The 26,785-nt window shown below is 42.1% G+C and overlaps 1 long non-coding RNA gene and 1 pseudogene across 3 annotated transcripts in view; one reads left to right on the top strand and one right to left on the bottom strand.

The window, feature by feature from the left end:
* Positions 1–26,606, top strand: part of LOC108408249 (carbonyl reductase [NADPH] 1-like) — a 32,645-nt pseudogene extending 6,039 nt beyond the window's left edge.
* The window catches only part of LOC140848375 (uncharacterized), a 127,295-nt gene that overhangs the window by 62,439 nt on the left and 38,071 nt on the right, over positions 1–26,785 (bottom strand). The window lies entirely within an intron of this gene.

The following is a 26,785-nucleotide window of genomic DNA, read 5'->3' as shown; positions in this document are numbered from 1 at the left end:
AACAAAATAGATAAGCCTCTAGTCAGACTTATTAAGAGATAAAGAGAATCAACACACATAAACATAACGACAGGCCCAACAGAAATACAAAGAATTCCTAGAGACTACTATGAAACCCTATATGCTAAGAAGGTGGAAAACCTAGAAGAAATGGACAACTTCCTAGAAAAATACAACCTTCCAAGACTGAATGAGGAAGAAACACAAAATCTAAATGAAACAATTTACAGCAAAGACATTGAAGTGGTAATAAAAAAAACTACCCAGAAACAAAACCCCTGGGCCAGATGGATTTACCTCAGAATTTTATCAGACATACAGAGAAGATATAATACCCATTCTCCTTAAAATTTTCCAAAAAATAAAAGAGGAAGGAATACTCCCAAACTCATTCTATGAAGCCAACATCACCCTAATACCAAAACCAGCCACAGACCCCACCAAAAAAGAAAACTACAGACCAATATCCCTGATGAACGTAGATGCAAAAATACTCAACAAAACATTAGCAAACCGAATTCAAAAATACATCAATAGGATCATACACCATGACCAAGTGGGATTCATCCCAGGGATGCAAGGATGGTACAACATTCGAAAATCCATCAACATCATCCACCACATAAAAAAAAAAGACAGACAAAAAACACATGATCATCTCCATAGATGCTGAAAAAGCATTTGACAAAATTCAACATCCATTCATGATAAAAACTCTCAGAAAAATGGGCATAGTACCTCAACATAATAAAGGCCATATATGATAAACCCACAGCCAAGATCATACTGAACAGCGAGAAGCTGAAAGCTTTTCCTCTGAGATTGGGAACAAGACAGGGATGCCCACTCTCTCCACTATTATCAAATATAGTACTGGAGGTCATAGCCATGGCAATTAGACAAAACAAAGAAATACAAGGAATCCAGATTGGTAAAGAAGAAGTTAAACTGTTGCTAGTTGCAGATGACATGATATTGTACATACAAAACCCTAAAGACTCCACTCCAAAACTACTAGAGCTGATATCAGAATACAGCAATGTTGAAGGATACAAAATTAACACAGAGAAATCTGTGGCTTTCCTATACACTAACAATGAGCCAATAGAAGGAGAAATCAGGAAAACAATTCCATTCACAATTGCATCAAAAAGAATAAAATACCTAGGAATAAACCTAACCAAAGAAGTGGAAGACCTATACCCTGAAAACTATAAGACACTCTTAAGAGAAATTAAAGAGGACACTAACAAATGGAAACTCATCCCATGCTCTTGGCTAGGATGAATTAATATCATCAAAATGGCCATCCTGCCCAAAGCAATATACAGATTTGATGCAATCCCTATCAAATTACCAACAACATTCTTCAACGAACTGGAACAAATAGTTCAGAAATTCATATGGAAACACCAAAGACCCCAAATAGCCAAAGCAATCCTGAGAAAGAAGAATAAAGTAGGGGGGATGTCACTCACCTACTTCAGGCTCTACTACAAAGCCACAGTAATCAAGACAATTTGGTACTGGCACAAGAACAGAGCCACAGACCAGTGGAACAGAATAGAGATGCCAGACATTAACCCAAACATATATGGTCAATTAATATTCGATACAGGAGCCATGGACATACAATAGGGAAATGACAGTCTCTTCAACAGATGATGCTGGCAAAACTGGACACCTACATGTAAGAGAATGAAACTGGATCACTGTCCAACCCCATACACTAAAGTAATTTCAAAATGTGTTGGCAGCCGCGCTCAGAAAATAGCGCCCCATGCAGGGCAGCCGGAAGGCCCCGAACTTCCTAATGACAAATCATCCCACACCACTAAACTACATGCTAATTGCGCCTTGGCATAAGGACCAATGAGACCCACCAAATGGTTATGCTAATAAGGCATATGGAGCCGCACCAACCAGGTCAGAGCATGAGAACTATATAAGCAAGCCTCTCCTTCCCCTCTGGGTCCTGCCCAACTCATTTGTTTCACAAAGAGCTGAAGAATAAAGCTTTCTGCAGAAGAATCCTGCTGTTGTTGCATGCTGTTCTTGCCGGCGAGGACAGGGCACGCGACAAGTGGTGCTGAATCCCGGGAACCAGAACATCACCGGCACAGGGAGGACCCTTCAGACATCTGGAGAGGATTCAGAACTGCAGGTCAGAAGAAAGCCCGGAGGGGTAAGTTCCGAGAGGCCCCTGCTTTTTAGGATGATGGTTGATGGTTCTCTGTAAATAAGGAGGCACCATGGGGAATGCACCGTCATTAGTCACGGCGCTGCAGACAGCTCTCAAAGAGCGAAACTTGAAGGTCTCCAGCAAAGTCTTAGGATCTTTTGTGAAGGAGATAGACCGTGTGGCCCCCTGGTTCATTTGTTCAGGGTCCCTCTCAATCCCGAGCTGGGACAAACTGGGGAAAGATCTTGATAGAGAGGAGGAGGAGGGTAGCCTGAGGGGAGGCACCAGGCCCCTCTGGAAACTGATTAGAGCTTGTCTGCAAGATGAGAGATGTGAAAAGGTAATAAAAGAAGGTCAGAGAGCATTGACAGATATCCAAGAGAGCATGTCAGAAACGGAACGGGAAACAGAGAGCGCGCGCGGCCGAAAAAAGGCCACAAAAACGAAGGTAAAGAAACCTCAGAGTGAGGGAGAAAGCCCGCCTAGGGCAAAAGCGAAAGAGCCCCGAGAAGCGAGTGACAATCGCCTCGGAGAAAATAGTAAATACCCCTGGAAAGAGTTGAGGGACCTCCAACTCTCCAATAGGGAATCTGAGGAGGAATTAACGTCCGCAGAGGAAGGGGAAGAGAATAAAACCGCAGAGTGCAGAAGTAAGGGAACCAGCAAAGTTGAAAAGCGGACCAAGGAAAAAATGAAAGCAGGGTGTCCCCCGACGCCCGTTGCCCCGCCACCTTACGTGAGTGGCGCACTCTCCTTTTGCCACCCAGATACTCTTCAGGCAATTAGACAAATGTTTCCTGTATTTGAGGATAACGGTGTACGCTCTCACCAGCCCCTGAGCCATAAACAAGTTAAGGAGTTAGCAGAATCCGTTCGGGCTTATGGAGTCAGTGCTAACTATACCATAGCACAAGTTGAGAGATTAACAGAGACAGCCATGACACCCGCAGACTGGCAATATGTAACTAAGGCATGCCTTTCTAGTATGGGGCAATACATAGAATGGAAGGCATTGTGGCATGATATCAGCATGACCCAGGCACGCGCAAACGCGGCCGAAGGACAGCCTGCATGGTCATATGATATGCTGACGGGCCAAGGACAGTGGGTAGCCGACCAGACCGCCTTCCCCTTACAGGTATATGCACAAATAAACACGTGCGCCGCCAAGGCATGGAAAGCCCTCACCAACAAAGGAGAAGTATCAGGCAATTTGACAAAAATTATTCAGGGGCTGAGCGAGCCATTTTCTGACTTTGTCGCTCGTATGATGGAGGCCGCAGGCAGAATATTTGGAGATCAGGAACAAGCAATGCCCCTAGTGGAGCAATTAGTGTTTGAACAATGTACCAAGGAATGCAGACAGGCGATAACACCCTGGAAACAAAAAGGGATACATGCCTGGTTGAAAGCCTGTAGAGAAATAGGAGGGCCACTCACCAATGCGGGCCTAGCCGCGGCCATATTACAGAGCCACAAACAAGCCAGGATCACTAACAGAAGTATCAAATGCTTTCAATGCGGGAAATTAGGACATATAAAGAGAGAGTGTAGGAGCCCAGCTTCAGAACAAACAACCCAAAAGACCCCTGAGTTGTGCCCTAAGTGTAAGAAAGGCAGGCATTGGGCTAATGAGTGCCGGTCTATTAAAGATATAGAAGGGAAACCCTTAGAGTTGCCAAAAAACGCCCAGAGGGGCCCCCGTCACCAGGGCCCGCAAATATATGGGGCAACCAGCACGCAAGTGTCATTCGGGAACAACCAGGCCCCCCAAGGAGAGCCACTTCAGGTTCCGCGGGATTGGACATCCGTGCCACCACCAGAATAGTGTTGACTCCACAGATGGGAGTTCAGCCTATCCCTTCAGACTTTAAAGGCCCCCTACCACCAAATACCATTGGGTTACTCCTAGGGCGCTCTTCTGCTGCATTGAAAGGCCTGGTAGTTCATCCCGGAGTCATAGATCAAGATTATGAAGGACAGGTAAAAATCATGTGTTCGGCTCCCAGAGGAATCTATCCTATATCCCCGGGAGACCGCATAGCCCAGCTCTTAGTTTTACCTAGTCTCCACGCCAATTATCCTGCTACCAACACGGAGAGGGGAGAAAGGGGCTTCGGCTCCTCTGACTGGGATTCAGCCTTCATAGTATTAGATTTAGCAGACAGACCAAAATTAACTCTTCAAATAGAGGGAAAGAGCTTTGAGGGAATCCTAGACACTGGAGCAGATAAAAGTATTATCTCTGCAACCTGGTGGCCCTCCAAGTGGCCTGTGACCCAATCCTCACATTCATTACAAGGTTTAGGATATGAGTCAAGCCCTTCAATTAGTGCCAAACCATTGAAATGGCGAGCCCCTGAAGGACAAGAGGGTACAGTCACCCCTTATGTACTCCCTCTACCGGTCAATTTATGGGGGAGGGATGTCATGAGAGACTTAGGCCTCAAACTCATTAATGAATACTCCACCCCCGCCCAAGGCATGATGATGGACATGGGATACATCCCTGGCAAGGGGCTGGGGAAACACCAACAGGGACACATAGAGCCCATCCTGCCCAAAGTAAAGAATGACCGTCACGGCCTGGGTTTTTCATAGGGGCCATTGAAGATGCCATGCCCATACCTTGGCTCACAGAGGAGGCCGTATGGGTTCCTCAGTGGCCCCTATCCTCTGAAAAATTAGAAGCAGCTCATTGCTTAGTGCAAGAGCAGCTCCAAGTGGGACACCTAGAACCCTCTGTGTCCCCATGGAACACACCCATATTTGTAATCAGGAAAAAGTCAGGATCATGGAGGTTGCTTCATGATCTGAGAGCAGTAAATGCTCAAATGAGAATGCTTGGACCCGTACAACGGGGACTGCCACTCCTCTCTGCCTTACCCAAAGAATGGAAAGTGCTCATAATAGATATTAAAGATTGTTTCTTTTCTATACCTCTAAGCTCCAAGGACAGGGAAAGATTTGCTTTTACTTTGCCAGCTATTAACCATGAACAACCCGATGCCAGATTTCAGTGGAAGGTCCTCCCTCAAGGAATGGCAAATAGCCCCACCATATGTCAACTGTACGTTCAGCGAGCGCTAGACCCAATTCGTAAGACCTATCCCACGCTAAAGATCATCCATTACATGGATGACATCCTTCTTTGCTCCCCACAACCAGCGTAAATAGAAGAAGCATATATAGATCTCACTAGATCCCTAGAAAATTGGAGACTGAATATAGCAAGCGAGAAGGTCCAAAAATCTAGTGTTAGCAAATTCCTAGGAGCAACCATTTACACAGATGTAATTTGCCCCCAAAAGCTTGAGATAAGACATAATCAATTGCGAAATTTGAATGACTTCCAAAAACTCCTAGGGGATATTAATTGGTTGCGCCCATACTTAAAGATACCCACCACTGAATTGACTCCACTATTTAAAACCCTAGAAGGAGACCCACAACTAACGTCACCGCGCTCCCTCACACCTGAGGCATTACAAGCCATTCGCAAAGTAGAACAGGCTTTGATGACAGCACAATTAAATAGAGCGCAATCGAATGAACCCTTTGAGTTGTGTGTCCTTCCCACCCCAGAGCTGCCAACAGCAGTCTTATGGCAGCACGGCCCACTGATCTGGATTCATCCCCAAGCCTCTCAGGCTAGGACAATAGAGTACTATCCAGCAGCCGTGGCCAAACTTGCTTTGAGAGGAGTAAAAACCTCCATGACACATTTCGGAGAGGCTCCAGCTAAAATTATAACCCCTTACAGCGTAGAACAGATACAAGTATTATGTGCTATGAACGATGATTGGGCCATACTTGCTTACAGTTTCTCAGGAACCTTTGATAATCATTTCCCTAAACATCCCCTCATCAACTTCGCCAAAAATCATCTCCTAGTATTTCCTCGGGTCACTAGCCTAACCCCGCTGCCTCATGGAAAAACAGTTTACACGGACGGGTCTAAGACAGGCACAGGTGCCTATGTCCATGATGGCAAAGTTGTGACAAAAGGCTACACGCCTGACACTCCACAAATAGTGGAATGTTGCATAGTCTTAGAGGTCCTACAAATCTTTCCTGAACCTTTAAATATTGTGTCTGACTCCTGTTATGTAGTTAATGCAGTCAAATCTCTAGAAGTGGCCGGGCTAATCAAAGCGTCCAGCCCAGTAGCCACTTTGTTCAAACAGATACAATCAGCACTACTTCATAGGCAATCTCCTTTGTATATAACTCATATCAGAGCACATTCAGGCCTTCCCGGGCCTATGACCCAAGGCAACCACCTGGCAGACCTCGCAACCAGAAATATAGCTTTTCCCCTGCTAGACCCTATCACCACAGCTTCAAAATTCCATACACAATTTCATGTCACTGCCGAAACACTGCGCAAGCGGTTTAGCATAACCAGGGCCGAAGCTAGGAACATTGTCCTTAGCTGCCAACATTGCTGCAGCTTCCTTCCCACACCTCATGTTGGGATCAACCCCAGAGGTATTAGGCCTTTACAAGTTTGGCAAATGGATGTGACGCATATTTCGTCTTTTGGGAAACTGAAATATGTACATGTATCCGTGGATACTTGTTCAGGAGTCATCTTTGCCTCCCCATTGTCAGGAGAGAAAGCTTCCCATGTCATCCAGCACTGCCTTGAAGCTTGGAGCGCATGGGGGTTACCACAGATTCTGAAAACAGACAATGGCCCAGCCTATACCTCTACAAAATTTGCTCAATTTTGTCATCACATGGGGATAAAACATATCACTGGCCTTCCCTACAACCCACAGGGTCAAGGGATTGTGGAACGCGCGAACCGCACGCTCAAATCCTATTTACTTAAACAAAAAGGGGGAATTGAAGATATACCCCCCACACCAAAAACTGCCATAGCCCTAGCACTTTTCACTATAAATTTTTTGAATCTGGATGCTCAAAGCCATACAGCAGCGGATCGCCATAATCAGTGGCCAAAAGACCCACAAGAACTAGTAAAATGGAAGGACGTGTTATCTAACCAATGGAAGGGCCCGGATCCAATCATAATCAGATCCAGGGGAGCTGTGTGTGTTTTCCCCCAGGGTGAAGAAAATCCCTTCTGGATCCCGGAGCGCCTAACGAGGAAAGTCCTAAACAAAGGAGATGACTTCGCTGTACCTCCTGACCCTGCTCCTGACACTGGAGACCCCGACTCAGGGAGTATTGAGATGGGGAATCCTGTCTGCCTTTCCTAAGCCTATGCCTGTCCGTTTCAATGCAGCCGTTTTTCCGCGCTTTTTCACTACCAATACTAGTATGAACTTGCCCTACTTAGTTAAAGACACCCTAGTAGCTCCCCTGGGAGAAAACCAATCCTTCGTAACTAATGGGTCATTATGCTTCACCACTCAGAATCTAGCTGGCTGTATCTCCCTGAAACGGAGGAAATACGGATGGTTCAGTGACATAATTCTAGAGGCCAGTAGCCTCCCCGTTATGTCAGCTAAATTTGAAGGGCCTAATAAGGAAGGGAGCCCGTCCTATAAGAACATGACTATCCACCAGATGGTTCTCTGGATCAATGGCACATTTGTACACTCTCCCAGGAACAATTCCACCGACAGGCCTCGTCAACCCAAATATGCCTCCCATTGTGTGGGCGACTATGAGGGAGAGCTGTGGCCCTGGACTGACTGTCAGTCAACTGTAGTAACGTGGGCAACTGAGAGGCAGGAGTTTACCATCTCCCCAGATATGGAGGGACGGCCAGCCAATGAGGCTTGGTGGCCAGTAAAGGTGCTCGAAGGCGAGTTTCGTCAGCAGCTGAGCATGAACCCCTTCCATAAATGGATGCTGTGTGGAGTCAATGGCTCGTGTACCGACCTCTCCCCCTTTTCCGCCCTCCAGGGTGGGGGAATCGGTGTAAAAAATATCACCTTTTGGTGCGAGAATAACCACATGCGCGCACACTGGAACATGATCATGACCCATAACAACGAGAACTACACGTGTTCAGCAAAATCAGGTCCAGAGTCACCTAATTCCCTTTTTCCACCTTCTCCAGTATGCGTATACCCCCCATTTCTGTTTATCTTATCCAATAGTAGCTTTGACTCCTGCTCCAATGAAACCTGCTTTCTGTCTCAGTGTTGGGATGCGCGTAACTTTACCAATGCTTTGGTAGTCCGCATCCCCCGTTGGGTCCTTGTTCCCGTAGACGCCCCTAACACCATGACTCTGTTTCGAGAAAGGCGCGATTTCGGTGTTACAGCCGCCATAGTGCTCCTGATCTCCGCGACCGCGGTCGCAGCCACCGCCGCTGGTATAGCTTTAGACACCTCCATCAAATCGGCTACAGAGCTCAATAACCTTGCAGCCTCAGTAGCTTCTGCCCTGGACCAACAGTCCACACTTGATGGCAAACTGAAAGGAGGAATAATGATCCTCAATCAACGCATAGATCTCGTGGAGGAACAAATGGAGGTGCTCTGGCAAATGGCCCAATTGGGATGTGAGCGGAAATATCATGCCCTCTGCATCACTAGCATTCAATATAAAAATTTTACACGGGCAGCTAATCTGTCACGAGACCTGTCCCAGTATCTTTCAGGAAACTGGTCCCAAGACTTCGATGGGACACTAGAAGAGCTGCGGCGAGAAATTATCCACATCAACTCCACCCGTCTAGATATCTCCGTAGCGGAAGGACTCTCTTCCTGGTTCCTCAGAGCTCTCTCCCACGTCAAGGAGTGGGCGGGCATGGCTGGGATGGGCGTGTTCCTGCTTGGAGGTCTCATGCTCTTACTCTGGTTGTTATGCAGACTCCGCAACCAACATAAGCAGGACAAGGTGATCCTTGCTCAAGCCCTAATGGCGATAGACGTTGGCGCCTCTCCCCAAGTGTGGCTCAACATGCTTAAGAAGGAAGCTCGGCTTTAGCTTGAGGTAGCTCTTGCACCCTGAGCCCATGTGGCACTGCACCAGGCCCGAGTACCTCAATGCTTAATCACAGCTTTCTTTAAGAAGCTCATGGTGCAAGAGGGTTGAGAAAAAGGGTCCAAACCCTTTGTACCAAGCGGTCCCAACGCCAGCCAGAGGATGCGAGGCAAAGCACTGCAAGAGGTCTTGGACCCCTCTGAGAGGCATGCCTGACTGCATAGGGGTAGAAGCCCAGAACCCCTCTCCAAAAAGGGGGCATCAGGAAGTATGATGGAGGTCAGGCCTCTGTCTCCGCCTCTGCTGGCAAGTTCCGCCTTGAGCTTCTGTTAGACAAAAAAGGGGGAGATGTTGGCAGCCGTGCTCAGAAAATAGCGCCCCATGCAGGGCAGCCGGAAGGCCCCGAACTTCCTAATGACAAATCATCCCACACCACTAAACTACATGCTAATTGCGCCTTGGCATAAGGACCAATGAGACCCACCAAATGGTTATGCTAATAAGGCATATGGAGCCGCACCAACCAGGTCAGAGCATGAGAACTATATAAGCAAGCCTCTCCTTCCCCTCTGGGTCCTGCCCAACTCATTTGTTTCACAAAGAGCTGAAGAATAAAGCTTTCTGCAGAAGAATCCTGCTGTTGTTGCATGCTGTTCTTGCCGGCGAGGACAGGGCACGCGACAAAAATGGATCAAGGATCTGAATGTAAGTTATGAAACCATAAAGCTCTTAGAAAAAAACATAGGCAAAAATCTCTTGGACATAAACATTAGCGACTTCTTCATGAACATATCTCCCCAGTCATGGAAAGCAAAAGCAAAACTGAACAAGTGGGACTATATCAAGCTGAAAAGCTTCTGTACAGCAAAGGACACCATCAATAGAACAGAAAGGTACCCTACAGTATGGGAGAATATATTCATAAATGACAGATCTGATAAAGGGTTGACATCCAAAATATATAAAGAGCTCATGTACCTCAACAAACAAAAAGCAAATAATCCAATTAAAAAAATGGGCAGAGGAGCTGAACAGACAGTTCACCAATGAAGAAATTCAGATGGCCAACTGACACATGAAAGATGCTCCACATCACTAGTTATCAGAGAAATGCAAATTAAAACCATGATGAGATATCACCTCACACCCGTTAGGATCGCCATCATTGAAAAGACCAACAACAACAAATGTTGGCAAGGTTGTGGAGAAAGGGGAACCCTCCTACACTGCTGGTGGGAATGTAAATTAGTTCAACCATTCTGGAAAGCAGTATGCAGGTTCCGCAAAAAGCTCAAAATAGACCTACCATTTGACCCAGGAATTCCACTCCTAGGAATTTACCCTAAGAACGCAGCAATCAAGTTTGAGTAAGACAGATGCACCCCTATGTTTATTGTAGCACTATTTACAATAGCCAAGAAATGGAAGCAACCTAAGTGTCCATCAGTAGATGAATGGATAAAGAATATGTGGTACATATACACAATGGAATATTATTCAGCCATAAGAGGGAAACATATCCTACAATTTGCAACAGCATGGATGGACCTAGAGGGTATTATGCTCAGTAAAATAAGCCAAGTGGAGAAAGACAAGTACCAAATGATTTCACTCATCTGTGGAGTATAAGAACAAAAGAAAAACTGAAGGAACAAAACAACAGCAGAATCACGGAACCCAGGAATGGACTAACAGTTACCAAAGGGAAGAGACAGGGGAGAATGGGAGGGTAGGGAGAGATAAGGGCATGGAAGAAGAAAGGGGATATTATGATTAGCATGTATAATGTGGTGGGTGGGGGAAAGGGGAGGGCTGTGCAACACAGAGAAGACAAGTAGTGATTCTACAACATCTTACTATGCTGATGAGCAGTGACTGTAATTAGGTTTGTGGGGGGGACTTGGGGTAGGGGAGAGCCTAGTAAACATAATGTTCTTCATGTAATTGTAAATTATTGATAACAAAACAAATTTAAAAAAGCAGGTTGCATACTGTGGAGGAGACAATAAATGAAATAGAAACTACAGAAGAGGAATACAAAGAAGCTGAGGCACAGAGAAAAAAGAGGATCTCTAAGAATGAAAGAATATTGAGAGAAATGTGTGACCAATCCAAGCGGAAAAGTATTCACATTATAGGGATACCAGAAGAAGAAGAAGAGAGAGAAAGGGATAGAAAGTGTCTTTGAGGAAGTAGTTGCTGAAAACTTCCCCAAACTGGGGAAGGAGATAGTCTCTCAGGCCATGGAGATCCACAGATCTCCCAACACAAGGGACCCAAGGAAGACAACACCAAGACACATAGTATTTAAAATGGGAAAGACCAAGAATAAGGACAGACTGTTAAAAGCAGCCAGACGCAGAGATAAGATCACATACAAAGGAAAGCCCATCAGGATAACATCATACTTCTCAGGAGAAACTTTACAGGCCTGAAGGGAGTGGCATGATGTATTTAATGCCATGAAGCAGAAGGGCCTGGAACCAAGATTACTTTATCTGGTGACATTATCATTTAAATTTGAAGGAGGGATTAAACAATTTCCAGGTAAGCAAAAGTTGACAGACTTTACCTCCCAAAATCCATCTCTGCAGTCTATTTTGGAGGGACTGCTATAGATGGAAGTGTTCCTAAGGTTGAATAGCTGTCACCACAGGTAATAAAACCACAGTAAAGAAAGTAGAATGGCTAATAATGAAGCAAATGCAAAAGTAAATTAACTATCCCCAAAGTCAATCAAAGGAGAGAAAAAAGTACAGAATTTGATACCTAATATATAAAGAATGAAGTAGCAAAAAAAGGAGGACAAATAGAAAAGAACCTTTAGATTGGGTTTGTAACAGCATACTAAGTGAGTTAAGATAGACTCTTAGATAGTAAGGAAAGTAACCTGGAACCTTTGGTAACCACGAATCTAAAGCCTGAAATGGCAATAAGTACATACCTATTGATAAAATCATAAATGTAAATGAACTTAATGCACCAATCAAAAGACATAGAGTCACTGATTGGATGAAAAAACAAGACCTATCTATATGCTGCTTACAAGAGACTCACCTCAAACCCAAAGACATGCACAGACTAAAAGACAAGGGATGGAAAAAGATATTTCATGCAAACAACAGGGAGAAAAAAGCAGGTGTTGCAGTACTAGTATCAGACAAAATAGACTTCAAGACAAACAAAGTAACAAGAGATAAAGTAGGGCATTACATAATGATAAAGGGCTCAGTGCAACAAGAGTTTATAAAAATTATAAATATATATGCACCCAACACAGGAGCACCAGCATATGTGAAACAAATACTAACAAAACTAAAGGAGGAAATAGACTACAGTGCATTCATTTTAGGAGACTTCAACACACCATTCACTCCAAAGGACAGATCCACCATACAGAAAATAAGTAAGGACACAGAGACAATAAACAATGCACTAGAACAGATGGACCTAAAAGACACCTATAGAACTCTACACCCAAAAGCAACAGGATACAAATTCTTCTCAAGTGCACATGGAACATTCTCGAGAATAGATCACATACTAGGCCACATAAAGAACCTCAGTAAATTCAAAAAGATTGAAATCCTACCAACCAACTTTTCAGACCACAAAGGTATAAAACCAGAAATAAGTTGTACCAAGAAAGCAAAAAGGCTCATGAACACATGGAGGCTTAACAACACACTTCTAAATAGTCAATGGATCAACAAAAAAATTAAAATGGAGATCCAGCAATATGTGGAAACAAATGAGAACAACAACACAAAGCCCCAACTTCTGTGGGATGCAGCGAAAGCAGTCTTAAGAGGAAAGTATATAGCAATCCAGGCATATTTAAAGAATAAAGAACAAACCCAAATGAATAGTCTAATGTCACAATTATCAAAATTGGAAAAAGAATAACAAATGAGGCCTAAAGTCAGCAGAAGGAGGGACATAATAAAGATGAGAGAAGAAATAAACAAAATTGAGAAGAATGAAACAATAGAAAAAATCAATGAAACCAAGAGCTGGTTCTTTGAGAAAATAAACAAAATAGATAAGCCTCTAGCCAGACTTATTAAGAGAAAAAGAGAATCAACACACATAAACAGAATCAGAAATGAGAAAGGAAACATAACGACAGACCCAACAGAAATAAAAAGAATTCTTAGAGACTACTATGAAAACCTATATGCTAAGAAGCTGGAAAACCTAGAAGAAATGGACAACTTCCTAGAAAAATACAACCTTCCAAGACTGACTGAGGAAGAAACACAAAATCTAAACGAACCAATTTCCAGCAAAGACATTGAAGTGGTAATTTTAAAACTACCCAAAAACAAAACCCCTGGGCCAGATGGATTTACCTCGGAATTTTATCAGACATACAGAGAAGATATAATACCCATTCTCCTTAAAGTTTTCCAAAAAATAGAAGAGGAGGAAAAGCTCCCAAACTCATTCCATGAAGCCAACATCACCCAAATAAAAAAAACTAGGCAAAGACCCCACCAAAAAAGAAAATTGCAGACCGATATCCCTGATGAACGTAGATGCAAAATTACTCAATAAAATGTTAGCAAACCCAATTCAAAAATACATCAAAGGGATCATACACAATGACCAAGTGGAATTCGTCCCAGGGACGGAAGGATAGTACAACATCTGAAAATCCATTAACATCATCCACCACATAAACAAAAAGATGGACAAAAACCACATGATCATCTCCATACATGCTGAAAAAGCATTCAACAAAATTCAACATCCATTCATGATAAAAACTCTCAGCAAAATGGGTATAGAGGGCAGATACCTCAACATAATAAAGTCCATATATGATAAACCCACAGCCAACATCATACTGAACAGTGAAAAGCTGAAAGCTTTTCCTCTGAGATCGGGAACAAGACAGGGATGCCCACTCTCCCCACTGTTATTCAACATAGTACTGGAGGTCCTAGCCAAGGCAATTAGACAAAACAAAGAAATACAGGGATCTGGATTCGTAAAGAAGTTAAACTTTCACTCTTTGCAGATGACATGATATTGTACATAAAAACCCTAAGCACTGCACTCCAAAACTACTAGAACTGATATCAGAATACAGGAAAGTTGCAGGCTACAAAATTAACACAGAAGTCCTGTGGTTTTCGTATACACTATCAATGAACTAATAGAAAGAGAAATCAGGAAAACAATTCCATTCACAATTGCATCAAAAAGAATAAAATACCTAGGAATAAACCTAACCAAAGAAGTGGAAGACCTATATCCTGAAAACTATAAGACACTCTTAAGAGAAATTAAAGAGGACACTAACAAATGGAAACTCATCCCATGCTCTTGGCTAGGAAGAATTAATATCATCAAAATGGCCATCCTGCCCAAAGCAATATACAGATTTGATGCAATCCCTATCAAATCACCAACATTCTTCAAAGAACTAGGACAAATAGTTCAAAAATTCATATGAAAATACCAAAGACCCTGAATAGCCAAAGTAATCCTAAGAAGGAAGAATAAAGTGGGGAGGATCTTGCTCCCCAACTCTAAGCTCTACTACAAAGCCACAGTAATCAAGACAGTTTGGTACTGGCACAATAACAGAGCCAGAGACCAGTGGAACAGAATAGAGAGCCCAGATATTAACGCAAACATATGTGGTCAATTAATATTCGATAACAGAGCCGTGAACATACAATGGGGAAATGACAGTCTCTTCAACAGATGATACTGGCAAAACTGGACACCTACATGTAAGAGAAAGAAACTGGATCACTGTCCAACCCCATAAACAAAAGTAAATTCAAAATGGATCAAAGACCTGAATGTAAGTCATGAAACCATAAAACTCTTAGAAAAAAACATAGGCAAAAATCTCTTGGACATAAACATGAGCAACTTCTTCATGAACATATCTCCCCGGGCAAGGAAAACAAATAAAAAAATGAACAAGTGGGGCTATATCAAGCTGAAAAGCTTCTGTACAGCAAAGGACACCATCAATAGAACATAAAGGTACCCTACAGTATGGGAGAATATATTCATAAATGACAGATCCAATAAAGGGTTGACATCCAAAAAATATAAAGAACTCACCTACCTCAACAAACAAAAAGCAAATAATCCAATTAAAAAATGGGCAGAGGAGCTGAACAGACAGTTCACCAACGAAGAAATTCAGATGGTCAAGAGACACATGAAAGATGCTCCACATCACTTGTCATCAGAGAAATGCAAATTAAAACCACAATGAGATATCACCTCACACCCGTTAGGATCGCCATCATTGAAAAGACCAACAACAACAAATGTTGGTGAGGTTGTGGAGAAAGGGGAACCCTCCTACACTGCTAGTGGGAATGTAAATTAGTTCAACCATTCTGGAAAGCAGTATGGAGGTTCCGCAAAAAGCTCAAAATAGACATGCCATTTGACCCAGGAATTCCACTTCTAGGAATTCACCCTAAGAATGCAGCACTCCAGTTTGAAAAAGACAGATGCACCCCTATGCTTATCGCTGCACTATTTACAATAGCCGAGATATGGAACCAACCTAAGTGTCCATCAGTAGATGAATGGATAAAGAATATGTGGCACATATACACAATGGAATATTACACAGCCATAAGAAAAAAACAGATCCTACCAATTGCAACAACATGGATGGACCTAGAGGGTATTATGCTCAGTGACATAAGCAAGGCAGAGAAAGACAAATACCAAATGATTTCACTCATATGAGGAGTATAAGAACAAAGGAAAACTGAAGGAACAAAACAGCAGCAGAATCACAGAACCCAAGAATGGACTAACGGTTAGCAAAGGGAAAGGGAATGGGCAGGATGGGTGGGAAGGGAGTGATAAAGGCAGGGGAAAAGGCAGGGGGCCTTACGATTAGCATGTATAATGTGGGGTGGGGGGCATAGGGAGGAATGTGCACCACAGAGAAGACAAGTAGTGAGTCTACAGCATCTTACTATGCTGACAGACAGTGACGGTAATGTGGTTTGTGGGGGGGGTATTGGTGAAGGGGGGAGTCTCGTAACCATAATGTTCTTCATGTAATTGTAGATTAATGATAATAAAATGAATTAAAAGAAAGACACACAGATACTTTGAGAAAGATTAAAGCTCTGGCTTGGAATTGACAATATGCATGTACAGTCTGTTCTGAGTTCTACCCAGTTCCCTGTACTGTCCTCCTGGAAAGTTCTACTGTATCTTCATGATTTGACTCAGTCAGGCCTCAAAGTGCAGCTCTTTTGAATGTCACCCTGACTGTTTCATTCACCCCAACACCTGAGAGCAGGATGGAATTCCTTGTCCCACAACCACACATCCTATGTGTATTCCTGTTAAAATGCATACTAAGGACTTTTTGTTTGTTTTACTTAAATGACCTGTGGGAGTTGATGCAGGCTCTGTCCTTGTCCCATCTGGAGGACAGATGACACTCCTGACCTGCCAAACCAGCCTTAAATGAAAGGATCAACAGTGCCTCTCTAAAGCAGAAGATAGTGGAAAAGAAAACTAGTGCAATATTCTGTGAATTAGAGCAGGTTTTTGTAAACTTGAAATAGGAGAGTTCTGCCATCATTTCAGGGGTTCATGGAATCATGACTTCATTAGCTCGCTTTCAGTAAAGAGTCTGGGAGAAATCCCAGCTGGGAAACCAAAAGCAAATCCTGCCTCTCTTCCATCACACCAGGTAAACAGTACAAAGCAAATTCCTGAAGGGTTTCCACAGAATCTCTGAAGGCAGTAGAAACTTTCCAGAAGAGGACTGTTCCATCTGGGTTTTGTTGGCAAAAGAGGAAAGGGATGAGATTGGTGACCTTCAAGATCACTGAGGAAGAACACACGTGAATTTCTTTTTATTATTTCTTTTTTTAAACAAGAGGTATTCTGAAATAACTCACCTCATAAAATATAAGAGTCTACAACGTCCAGGCACCCATGACAGAGCTTAACCAATCCAGCAATATCCTCCCTGTTCACATAAACTTGCCGCCATTCTGAATTTGAAGAACAATGTTAGGCAGTTTCTCCTATTCTCCTTGAATTATATTATATATTTATTTTGAAAACATAAGGGAAAATATGTCTGAGTAATATCTATATTGAAATCCTGACACTCTTGTTCCTTCAGTTTTTGCTTTGTTCTTATACTCCACAGATGAGTGAAACCATTTGGTATTTGTCTTTCTCCACTTGGCTTATTTCACTGAGCATAATACCCTCTAGCTCCATCCATGTTGTTGCAAATTGTAGGATTTGTTTTCCTCTTATGGCTGAATAATATTCCATTGTGTATATGTACCACATATTCTTTATCCATTCATCTACTGATGGACATTTAGGTTGCTTCCATTTCTTCGCTATTGTAAATAGTGCTGCGATAAACATAGGGATGCATCTGTCTTTTTCAAAGTGGAGTGCTGCATCCTTAGGGTAAATCCGTAAAAGTGGAATTCCTGGGTCAAATGGTGAGTCTATTTGAGCATTTTGAATAACCTCCATATTGCTTTCCAGAATGGTTGAACTAATTTACATTCCCACCAACAGTGTAGTAGGGTTCCCCTTTCTCCACAACCTCGCCAACATTTGTTGTTGTTTGTCTTTAGGATGGTAGCCATCCTTACTGGTGTGAGGTGATATCTCATTGTGGTTTTAATTTGCATTTCTCTGATAACTAGTGATGTTGAGCAACTTTTCATGTGTCTGTTGGGCACCTGAATTTCTTCTTTGGAGAACTGTCTATTCACCTCCTCTGCCCATGTTTTAATTGGATTATTTGCTTTTTGTTTGTTGAGGTGGGTGAGCTCTTTATACATTTTGCATGGCAAGCCTTTATCGGATCTGTCATTTATGAATATATTCCCCAATATTGTAGGGTACCTTTTTGTTCTATTGATGGTGTCCTTTGCTGTACAGAAGCTTTTCAGCTTGATATAGTCCCACTTGTTCATTTTTGCTTTTGTTTCCCTTGCCCGTGGAGATAGATATGTTCATGAAGAAGTCACTAATGTTTATATCCAAGAGATTTTTGCCTGTTTTTTTTCTAAGAGTTTTATGGTTTCATGACTTACATTCAGATCCTTGATCCATTTTGAATTTACTTTAGTGTATGGGGTTAGGCAGTGATCCAGTTTCATTCTCTTACATGTAGCTGTCCAGTTTTGCCAGCAACATCTGTGGAAGAGACTGTCATTTCCCTATTGTATGTCCATGGCTCCTTTATTGAATATTAATTGACCATATATGTTTGGGTTAATGTCTGGCATCTCTATTCTGTTCCACTGGTCTGTGGCTCTGTTCTTGTGCCAGTACCAAATTGTCTTGATTACTGTGGCTTTGTAGTAGAGCTTGAAGTAGGTGAGTGAGATCCCCTCCACTTTATTCTTCTTTCTCAGGATTACTTTGGCTATTTGGGGTCTTTGGTGTTTCCATATGAATTTTTGAACTATTTGTTCCAGTTCATTGAAGAATGTTGTTGGTAATTTGATAGAGATTGCATCAAATCTGTATATTGCTTTGGGCAGGATGGCCATTTTGATGATATTAATTCATCCTAGCCAAGAGCTTGGGATGAGTTTCCATTTGTTAGTGTCCTCTTTAATTTCTCTTAAGAGTGTCTTATAGTTTTCAGGATATAGGTCTTCCACTTCTTTGGTTAGGTTTATTCCTAGGTATTTTATTCTTTTTGATGCAGTTGTGAATGGAATTGTTTTCCTGATTTCTCCTTCTATCGGCTCATTGTTAGTGTATAGGAAAGCCACAGATTTCTGTGTGTTAATTTTGTATCCTTCAACATTGCTGTATTCTGATATCAGTTCTAGTAGTTTTGGAGTGGAGTCTTTAGGGTTTTTATGTACAATATCATGTCATCTGCAAATAGTGACAGTTTAACTTCTTTACCAATCTGGATTCCTTGTATTTCTTTGTTTTGTCTAATTGCCTTGGCTTGGACCTCCAGTACTATGTTGAATAACACTGGGGAGAGTGGGCATCCCTGTCTTGTTCCCGATCTCACAGGAAAGCTTTCAGCTTCTTGCTGTTCAGTATGATATTGGTTGTGGGTTTATCATATATGGCCTTTATTATGTTGAGGTACTTGCCCTCTATGCCCATTTTGCTGAGAGTTTTTATCATGAATAGATGTTGAATTTTGTCGAATGCTTTTTCAGCATCTATGGAGATGATCATGTGTTTTTTGTCTGTCTTTTTTTTTTTATGTGGTGGATGATGTTGATGGATTTTCGAATGTTGTACCATCCTTGCATCCCTGGGATGAATCCCACTTGGTCATGGTATATTATTCTTTTGATATATTTTTGAATTCTATTTGCTAATATTTTATTGAGTATTTTTGCATCTATATTCATCAGGGATGTCAGTCTGTAATTTTCTTTTTTGGTGGGATCTTTGCCTGGTTTTGGTATTAGGGTGATGTTGGTTACATAGAATGAGTTTGGGAGCATTTCCTCCTCTCCTATTTTTTGGAAAACTTTAAGGAGAATGGGTATTATATCTTCTCCATATGTCTGATAAATTTCCAAGGTAAATCCATCTGGCCCAGAGGTTTTGTTTTTGGGTAGTTTTTTTATTACCACTTCAATATCTTTGCTGGAAATTGGTTCGTTTAGATTTTGTGTTTCTTCCTCGGTCAGTCTTGGAAGGTTGTATTTTTCTAGGAAGTTGTCCGTTTCTTCTAGGTTTTCCAGCTTCTTAGCATATAGGTTTTCATAGTAGTCTCTAAGAATTCTTTGTATTTCTGTTGGGTCTGTCATTATGTTTCCTTTCTCATTTCTGATTCTGTTTATGTGTGTTGATTCTCTTTTTCTCTTAATAAGTCTGGCTAGAGGCTTATCTATTTTGTTTATTTTCTCAAAGAACCAGCTCTTGGTTTCATTGATTTTTTCTATTGTTTCATTCTTCTCAATTTTGTTTATTTCTTCTCTCATCTTTATTATGTCCCTCCTTCTGCTGACTTTAGACCTCATTTGTTATTCTTTTTCCAATTTTGATAATTGTGACATTAGACTATTCATTTGGGTTTGTTCTTCCTTCTTTAAATATGCCTGGACTGCTATATACTTTCCTCTTAAGACTGCTTTCACTGCGTCCCACAGAAGTTGGGGCTTTGTGTTGTTGTTGTCATTTATTTCCATATATTGCTGGATCTCCATTTTAATTTGGTCGTTGATCCATTGACTATTTGGAAACGTGTTGTTAAGCCTCCATGTGTTTGTGAGCCTTTTTGCTTTCTTGGTACAACTTATTTCTGGTTTTATACCTTTGTGGTCTGAAAAGTTGGTTGGTAGGATTTCAATCTTTTTGAATTTACTGAGGCTCTTTTTGTGGCCCAGTATGTGGTCTATTCTGGAGAATGTTCCATGTGCACTTGAGAACAATGTTTATCCTGTTGCTTTTGGGTGTAGAGTTCTATAGGTGTCTTTTAGGTCCATGTGTTCTAGTGTGTTGTTCAGTGCCTCTTTGTCCTTACTTATTTTCTGTATGGGGGATCTGTCCTTTGGAGTGAATGGTGTGTTGACATCTCCTAAAATGCACGCATTGCAGTCTATTTCCTCCTTTAGTTCTGTTAGTATTTGTTTCACACATGCTGGTGCTCCTGTGTTGGGTGCATATATATTTATAATGGTTATACCCTCTTGTTGGACTGAGCCCTTTATCATTATGTAAAGTCCTTCTTTATCTCTTGTTACTTTCTTTGTTTTGAAGTCTATTTTGTGTGATACTAGTACTGCAGCACCTACTTTTTTCTCCCTATTATTTGCATGAAATATCTTTTCCCATCCCTTGACTTTTAGGCTGTGCATGTCTTTGGGTTTGAGGTGAGTCTCTTGTAAGCAGCATATAGATGGGTCTTGTTTTTTTATCCATTCAGTGACTCTATGTCTTTTGATTGGTGCATTCAGTCCATTTATATTTAGGGTGATTATTGATAGGTACGTACTTATTGCCCTTTCAGGCTTTAGATTCATGGTTACCAAAGGTTCCAGATTACTTTCCTTATGATCTAAGTATCTATCTTAATTCAGTATGCTGTTACAAACACAATCTAAAGGTTCTTTTCTATTTCTCCTCCTTTTTCTTCCTCCTTCATTTTTTATATATTAGGTATCAAATTCTGTACTTCTTGTCTATCCCTTGATTGACTTTGGGGATAGTCAATTTAGTTTTCTATTTGCCTCACAGTCAGCCTCTCCACCCTCCCTACTGTTGTTGTACTACCTCTGGTGACAGCTATCCAACCCTTGGAACGCTTCCATCTATAGCAGTCCCTCCGAAATAGACTGCAGAGATGGTTTTTAGGAGGTAAACTCTCTCAGCTTTTGATTATCTGAAAATTGTTTAATCCCTCCTTCAAATTTAAATGGTAATCTTGCCAGATAAAGTAATCTTGGTTCCAGGCCCTTCTGCTTCATGGCATTAAATACATCATGCCACTCCCTTCTGGCCTGTAAGGTGTCTGCTGAGAAGTCTGATGATAGCTGATGGGCTTTCCTTTGTATGTGATCTTATCTCTGCCTCTGGCTGCTTTTAACAGTCTGTCCTTATCCTTGATCTTTCCCTTTTTAATTACTATGTGTCTCAGTGTTGTCTTCCTTGGGTCCCTTGTGTTGTGAGATCTGTGGATCTCCATGGCCTGAGAGACTATCTTGTTCCCCAGATTGGGGAAGTTTTCAGCAACCACCTCCTCAAAGACACTTTCTATCCCTTTCTCTCTCTCTTCTTTTTCTGGTATCCCTATAATGTGAATATTGTTCCATTTGAATTGGTCACACAGCTCTCTCAATATTTTTTCATTTTTAGATATCCTCATTTCTCTCTGTGCCTCAGCTTCTTTGTATTCCTCTTCTCTAGTTTCTATTTCATTTATTGTCTCCTCCACCATATCCAACTTGCTTTTAATACCCTGCATCATGTTCTTCAACAATTGGATCTCTGATCTGAATTCATTCCTGAGTTCTTGGATGTCTTTCTGTACCTCCATTAGGATGTTGATGATTTTTATTTTGAACTCCCTTTCAGGATGAGTCACAAGGTCCATATCATTTAAATCTTTCTCAGGAGTTGTATTAACAATTTTACTCTGGACAAGGCTTCTTTGGTGTTTCATGTTTGTATATGGAGCCCTCTAGTGTCCAGAAGCTCTATTGTGGTGCTGCTCAGCCCCTGAAGCAATGTCAGGGGTCGCAGGGGAGTGGTACTGGTGCCTGGGGAGTAGGAAAGAGCTGTTCCCCACCTCCTGGCTGCTGTACCTGTCTCCACTGCCTGAGCCAGTGGGCCAGTCACACAGGTACAAGTTTTTGTCTCAGAGCCACTGGATATGGATCCCTTCTTTCCACAAGTGGCCAGAATCCCAGTCTCCCCAGTAACTCTGCTTTTATTAAATTTCCAACCCAGTAGTCATGTGAGTCTCGTGAAAGCACCATGAAATGTAGGTTTGTGCACCCAGAGCAGACCTCCTGAACTAGGTATTCAGCAGTTCCAAGCCTTCCACTCCCTCCCTGCTCCATTTCTCTTCCTCCCGCCAGTGAGCTGGGGTGGGGGAGGGTCTTGGGTCCCAGGGAGTGACAGCTCTGGTACGTTACCCTGTTCAGTGTGGTCTGCTCTTTTCTCAGGAGTATGCAGTCTGATGCAGTCCTCTTTCCTATTGCTCTCTCACGATTAGTTGCACCAATTAAATTTTCTAATTGTATCCAGTTTTAGGAGGAAGCCTCTGTCTCTCCTCTCATGCTGCCATCTTTAATCTTCCTGCTGCTTTATTTTCCTACATCCCTTCTAGTATTTTGCAATTTTAAGTCAAGACACATGTATTATATTTTTACACGTGGCTAAGCAGTATTTTAGCCATATATGTTCTAGTAGGACCACTAAGTGGTGGGTTCTACACTATTTGACACATAGATTCAATTGATTCTTACAGTTTACATGATCCACAGGAATTCAAGGAAAAAAATATTGACCTGGTTCTAAATTATTCATCTTAGAAGATTTTTGACAATAAATAGAAGTTTATGTCATTCACTTTAAGTGTCTCAACAGGTCATACAGTGTGGATCATATTACCATGGATTATCTTTTTTACTTAATTTTTTCGCACCACCACTCCTTTAGTGGAATTGGAGATGAACGTTCTCAGCTGGTGACAGCCTTCCCTGAATGTGCACAGCAGAAAGACATAGTTTCCAATTTCCCTTGTTTCTATTTGGTAGTATGCTCTCATGATGTTCTTATATTTTACATTTTGATTTGAATATGAACATTTTAAAACAATTATCATTAATGTTAACATAAATTCATTTTTATGAATACCCAGTATATTTTCCAAAATTATTAATGAGAAATGTGTAATTTCTTTACACTTTTAACATCTTTTTGAAATATAATTCTCATACCATGCACTTCACCCACTTAATTCTACAGTTCACTGACATTTAATATTCATGCCCAGTTGCGGAAATAACACCACATTCAAGATTACAGCACTGCAGTGCCCCAAAAATAAATCCTGCGCCCTTTAGCCATTCACGATCTTTTCCCACATTCCCTAAGCAGGCACTATTCTGCATTCTGTGTCCAGATATTCCTGGTCTGGGCATCCCATGTAAGAAGAATCATATAATACATTCTTTGCGACAGGCACAATGTGCTCAAGCCTCATTGCTGTGGCAGCATGGGGCAGCAGGCCATTCCTTTTTCAAGCATCCCTTTAAATGTCCTCATTTCCACTGCCCCATACGATGACCATATTATTGGGCCCCTAGTCACAACTCACGAGTTCATAAAACTAGACAGAAAAGCATGCCACTCAGTCCACTGAGCTGTGTTCTTTACCCCGGCTGGAGCAGAGCAGCCTCCTTCCAAACCAGGTGCTGTGCATTCACCTTGGAACCACCATCACTAAACCCACCGGCTCTTTCTTGGTCAGTAGACACCTGTTCATACAGCACTAACCCTGTGACTATAAGGTGCACAGGTGGACCCAAGCTGCCTTAGGGGGAACAAAGCTGTCTTCTCATGAATGCAAAGATCACCTCCTTACAACCCTTAGCATGTTCATTATACACATTCTCATTTTCTTCTGGAAGTTGTGGTCACTGCCTTCCCATGAGAACACTTCCTGACATCTTAAAGTGACACTTGTGGCAGGTTTCAAGATGGCATCATGTCCTTTACTCACACAGGCTGTCCTCATTAATACTCACAGCAGCTAGTAATGATCTCTCAAAGAACAAAGCTCAGACATATTTGGTATTTATCATTCTTATGCATGCCTTTCCACTTACTCATATGTGCTGAATTTTAGGCAGAGTGGTGAATCTCTCTAGCACACTGAGCTTGGTAGCTCTTAAACGCTGCAGCCCAGAACTGCAGCAGTTTACAAGTGAGACCATCACAGAGGAGGAGCTGGTGGGGCTCATGAACAAGTTTGTGGAAGATACAAAGAATGGAGTGCACTTGAAGGAGGGCTGGCCTTCTATGAAATTGGTTCCCTATGCATTGTCAAAGGTCGGCCTCACAGACCTGTCCAGAATCCAGGCCTGGAAACTGAGTGAGCAGAGGACAGGGGACAAGATACTCTTCAATTCCTGCTGTCCCGGATGGGTCAGAACTGACATAGGGGACCCGAGGCCTTGAAAAGCCCAGAGGAAGGAGCAGAGACCCCCATGCACTTGGCTCTTTCGCCATCAAAAGCTGAAGGCCCTCATGGAGAGTTTGTTTTGGAGAAGAATGTTGTACAATGGGAACCTGGTGTAGAGCTGCCTGCATGGCTGCAATTATGTGGTGTGCTGTGATTGACGAAAAGGACTTGAATACTGTCAAATATATTCCAGTTCAACAAACAATAAGAATGATGGAGTACTTACTATGAGTGGGATATGAATTCTGTGAAGACTTTTGTAATTTCATCTAGGATAGAAGGGGTCAAAAAGTGGCAAGATGATACTAAAGAATGAACATCATATATGAGTAAATGGTTCTTTACAAATGTCTATTTGTGCTGATTGTTTACATACCAACCAGCTCAGGGAGCTAATGATATAAAGGTTAGTCCAAGGCAAGGGACCAGATAACTCAGGGGTCAGCAAACAGTATAGAATGAGCCAGATAGAAATGACATTCAGCTTTGCAGGCTACCTGGAACAGGCCTGCTGCCTACTTGACCAGCCTTGCGTATTATTACCTGCAGGAAGGAGGGAATGCACAGCTGTGCTTTCTTTAACACCAAACTGTTTGAGACAAAAACTGTAGCAAAGTGTGAATTCTCAGACAGCCTTTGTAAGAAATATACATCCATGAAGGAATCTGAGATAATTTGGGGGAATATGAGCATGAACTGGGTCCAACTTTCATACTTATTTTTCATTAGACATATGCAAACCTATTAGAAAGGAAAGTGATGGCCCCTGAAGCAAGGGTAGGGCCCTGATTTTTAAAAGGGATGTTGACCTTGCAAGTTTCAGCCTCAATAGAGCTGTGAATTTCCTTCCCCTAGCTTGTTTGTCTAAACAGATATCACTGTAAAATCAATTTCTTTGTTAGGACCCCTGAATCTCAGCTGCTGGTCATTAAATGTGTTCCAGTATCAAAAAAAATCACTTTTTCCTCTAGAGTTTAAATATAATAGCTTATTATATATACCATTTCTTAACTATGACCTGAAACAGAAGCAATAAACTTGACATTTTGCAGAATTAGGGATTATTGAATCATGAAATGAAACCACCAATCATCAGTCTGGCACAGAGTTAGAGCTCATACATACCCCTCCCACCTGGGGCACACCTGGACTCCCACCAGGGCATGAACCCTGCCCACAGTGAAAGTCTAATCACAGGACCTATTTTCTTAAACTCTCCTTCTTGGTTTTCTCTTAAGGAAGCACAGGGATCATTTTTGTCCACAAGAACAGTTAACCTATTCAAGTAATATCATTGCATCTTAGGGAAGTCAAATCCATTCCACAGGGAGATGGGCCCACAGCCAAGCCAATGACTCTGGACTCCTCTTTCTCCTCTGATCCAATCCCAAAACACTTTCAGATGAACTGCCTAGGATCTACACCATACACTGAGCCACTGCTAGCAGGTGTTGGTTTGGGAAAGCGTGCCTGTCCACCTCCCGACCCAGATCATAGAGTGCTGTGCCCAGGTTTGTCCAAGGTGCCTAACTGTGTAGAAGTCAGCCAAGAGTTTTCTCATTATGAGCTTTCTGGAACAATCTGACTGTAACTCCCAGGAGGAGATATTTTCCTAGTCTTGGAAAAAATACCTTTGAAACAAAAATCAGTCAAAGGGAGAAATAAAGTGGGGGAAACCCTTGTATTGCATACAAGCAGCTGTCCACATGTACTTGCCCATGTCTCTCATGACCCAGCTGCAAAAAGGGGTGCCACACAACCTCTCAAGTCCAGATATCCCCTGTAACTACCCATTGTATGGAGATGGACAACTTCTCTCCACCCCTTGGAAATACCTGTTGATATGGAGATGCCCTAAGTCCTGGCTGGAGATTACAGAAATATTGTAATTTTACCCACAGCCCACCCACCCAGAAATCTCGCCGCACAATCAACTCACTCACCATCTTCCACAATGGCTCTGTGTGAGAAAACTGGAGCACTGTAACCAGACTAAAAACATACAATATCAATGGGAATAAAATCATGAT

This window comes from Manis javanica, chromosome 3, assembly GCF_040802235.1.
Source record: "Manis javanica isolate MJ-LG chromosome 3, MJ_LKY, whole genome shotgun sequence".
Taxonomy (NCBI): Eukaryota; Metazoa; Chordata; class Mammalia; order Pholidota; family Manidae; genus Manis; species Manis javanica.
The sequence above is the reverse complement of the archived record's forward strand: the minus strand, read 5'-3'. Positions and strand labels throughout refer to the sequence as shown.